The sequence below is a fragment of the Zingiber officinale genome, chromosome 2A (assembly GCF_018446385.1).
Source record: "Zingiber officinale cultivar Zhangliang chromosome 2A, Zo_v1.1, whole genome shotgun sequence".
NCBI classification, from domain to species: Eukaryota; Viridiplantae; Streptophyta; class Magnoliopsida; order Zingiberales; family Zingiberaceae; genus Zingiber; species Zingiber officinale.
Window position 1 is genome coordinate 39,429,583 of NC_055988.1, and position 3,573 is coordinate 39,433,155.

General features: G+C 41.7%; 1 long non-coding RNA gene across 1 annotated transcript; it reads right to left on the reverse strand.

Moving 5' to 3' along the window:
- Window positions 1-1,697: 1,697 nt before the first annotated feature.
- LOC122041050 lies at window positions 1,698-2,404 on the reverse strand. The gene is made up of 2 exons (XR_006128789.1): window positions 2,307-2,404; window positions 1,698-2,003 (listed from the first exon to the last, which is right to left on the reverse strand). It is a non-coding gene; the product is annotated as an uncharacterized LOC122041050 (long non-coding RNA).
- Between the last annotated feature and the right edge of the window lie 1,169 nt (window positions 2,405-3,573).

Sequence of the window (3,573 nt, forward strand, 5' to 3'; positions counted from 1 at the left end):
GAAAAATTGAAAATTATTTTCAACTGGCTTATTTTTTGATAAATGGCAAAGGGGGAGAGTAGGAAAATTCAAAAGTAAAAAGTAAAAATTCAAAAAGGAAGCCCTGTATTAAGGGGGAGCTTCACAAAAGTTTAAGTGTTAGGTTAAGTTATGCTTTTATTTGAATTTTTATACTTAAGTTTGCTCACTTAAAACCATTTAATATATTTATGCATTTGTTTTACTTAACTTTGAATTTGGGTTGCCATAATAAAAAAGGGGGAGATTGTTGGTGCGGGAAGCATCCGACGATCGAACCTGAATTTTGATAATGGCAAAGAATTCAAAGTTAAGGTGTGTGGTGATCTAACAGTCTGAATGAGATTGTAGGAAAGTCCTAACTGCGGTTAGGCAGGTGAAAATCCTAGGGGGTGGAAACCCTAGGTCCTAAGAGGTGGTAACCCTAGGTGGAGAAAAGTCCTAGCTGCGGTTAGGCAAAGGGAAAACCCTAGGGAGCGGTAACCCTAGGTCATAGGGGGTGGTAACCCTATGCGGAAAGTCTTGGTGGGTCGAGTGCTTCAGTCAAAAGTCCTAGGGGGGTAACCTTAGGTGGAAAGTCTTGGTGTCGCGAACCAGGTGAAAGACTGGACCAGCCGGGAAGCGGAAGTCCAGCAGAAAATCTGGAAGCATCGAGCACCGAGCATAAGTTCAGTCGATCTGGAGGATCGCACTGGCATCAGGTAAATCTCCTGAGTGGAGTAGGTGAGGACGCGTTCCCCGTAGAGGGAACAGTAGGCGTCGGGTCGACCTAGGGTTTCCGGTTGGAAATCCGAAGTCAGACCGGACAGTCCGAAGACTGTCATTATGTTCTGTTATCATATTTACTGTTGTTTTGCGCTAACTTTGTTTTGCAGGGTAAGTGTTTGGGACTAACACTTTTTCAGGACCAAAGGAGCACAAGTTAACCTCGGATGAACAGTATCCCAGGCGCCTCCATGGAGCTTGGAGGCGCCTCGGGTGCGAGCCAGGAAAAGCCAGCGCAGCAGACTGGAGGCGCCTTGAATGAAGCTCAAGGCGCCTTGGACGACTAGGTCTGTGCTGATCCACGCGTGCGACTCAGCGGGCTGGAGGCGCCTTGAGAGGGCTTGAAGGCGCCTTGAACACAGTATAAATAAAGGTCTCGAGGCAGCAGCCAAAACAACTTATTCCAAGTGATCCTCTTGCTGCGTGCTGCTAAATCGACGACCCGGAAGTGCTGCGACTTGACACCGACGACCCGGAGCTTCGCTTTTTCATCCATTGTTGTCGGTATAAGATTTCTGGTTTAAATTTAGCTGTAAATTGTTATACTTGTAAACCTTATCGAGCTTATAGTTGTTGCCCACGGAAAGTGATCAAGGATCGCGGGCCTTCGAGTAGGAGTCGATCTAGGCTCCGAACGAAGTAAATCCTCGTGTTCTTTCTGTTTGTTTTTCTTGATTCCGCTGCGTGGTTTAACTCCGATAGTTTTACGAATCGAACGAAATAGCCGCGAGCGCTATTTACCCCCCCCCCCCCCCCCCCCCTCTAGCGCTTCTCGATCCAACAATATCCTCCTAGGACCAGAAACTAGTAAACGTCTCAGTTTAGGTGAAACAACCCTAACTGCTTACGTATGACTGAACCATACAACATCAAATAAAAAATAAAATTAAAAATATATATACATTGGCATGTGATTTTCTAGAAACTAAACCATAAACTTTACACTGAAAGGGAACATCTTTGCATCACACATTTGTCCAAAATTTGTAAAATAAAATGTCAAGAAAAAGAAAAAAAACACATCTTCCGAGAAACATTTGTGACCTCTTACCAAAGCAAGCTAACAAGTAGTCTCCATCTCATATTAACATAACAATAAAAGGAAAAGGACTAATAACGGGCACTTAGAGCCTTAGATAGTGTGTAATACATTCAACCTCATCTCCTCTGCTACTCCATTTCCGTGTTCCCTATCACATTCGAGATGACATCTTCCTAACCTATAATCATGATAGGATGAGTCTACAGACCAAACAAGCATAATCCACTAGTAGGTATATGACATAAATATCGAATTTGGAGCATACAGTATGAAGCATAGTATAGAAGTTTATTATGCGTGAATGAAAACATAAGGTTAGCTTAAGGGAGGAAAAAAAAATCGGAGAACATGGAGCATGATCATAATAATATATAATAACAAAAATCACAGTTATGACCTAATATACATGTACTTAAGGGAACTTAGTGGTAACCATCATTCGAGCCCATTTGTTCATTCCATGATTAAACTCTAGAGGTACCTCCTAAGAGAGTTGTATCCATACGGCTTTCGCCAGCATGTATTGCATTTTCATTTCTGTTTGAAGGAGCCCTCCTCTGGTCTCATCCCGAGGTACCTATCCCGTATTGTTACCACATATGCACCCAATCATTTAGATATAAAAAATTCACAAAACAAACATGATTTAATTCATATCATATAGTACAAGAAAGCATGCATAACTCCTATACTGTCATTTTTAAAGGACTCAACTCAAACTTCAAGTAGTACATGTATAATTCAAGTTTCATAAGAGAACGTTGTAGACACATCCACTTAACTACATTAAATCCTATCCCTTCAGATATGTCCAGAATTTCACAGCCAACACTAGTAGTAAAACACAATGAAAAACATTTTAAAACACTTCAATTCTATCTGGAAATACAGCAACCAACACATGAGGATACAACACCAGGATAACTCATTTAAAATAATGCAACTTCTATCCAAAAATAGCTTAGCCCACACTAGAACTGAAACACAACGAAAAACATCTTAACACACTTCACTCCTGTCCGAAAGTCCAAACAACTCACCAAAATCTGTTCCAAAATTTCGAAATTTACCTGGAAGCAAAGCAGCGATGAAATTGAATCAACTCATCCAAAATCTGTTCTGATATCCCGAGATTATTACAGGGAAGCAATGCAACCCCTAAACCAAATCAACTTCCCAAAATTGATTTCAAAAGATTTCAGCTAACAAGAACTAGTGAACACAACACCAAAGATCAATTCCTCATCCCTCAAACCCATCCAGAGATCCAGCCTCATCTTAAGGAGCAAGGAACAAGATTGCAACAAGGAAACAAATCTATTCAGAACAAAACTCTTATGATGAAGCAGTGCATGGAAAACAAATCAAGTTTCAAAACTCTCAAATATGTTCCAAGTAATCGAAGCCGCTATACAGAAACAAAGCCACATCGAATACCAATCACATTCCTCCCAAATCCAGAGCATAAAATCGGACACAAAGACTCATTGAAGAAATAAAAACATCCTTTGGAATCATTCTACATGCCAACTCCTAATCAACCTCCCAAATCCTATACCTATGGGATTTTACTTGCCTTTTTCCTCTTCTTGTGTCATTGACTGGAGCCCTAGCCTACGAGATGACGCATCGACCGTGAGGGTAGTCGCGGCTCCTTGTGGCGGCATCCACCGAGGAGGTCGCCTACTCAGGGCACCTAGAGGGTTGTGTTGGTGGAGAGGAGAGGGGAAAAGGATCGAGATGAGACG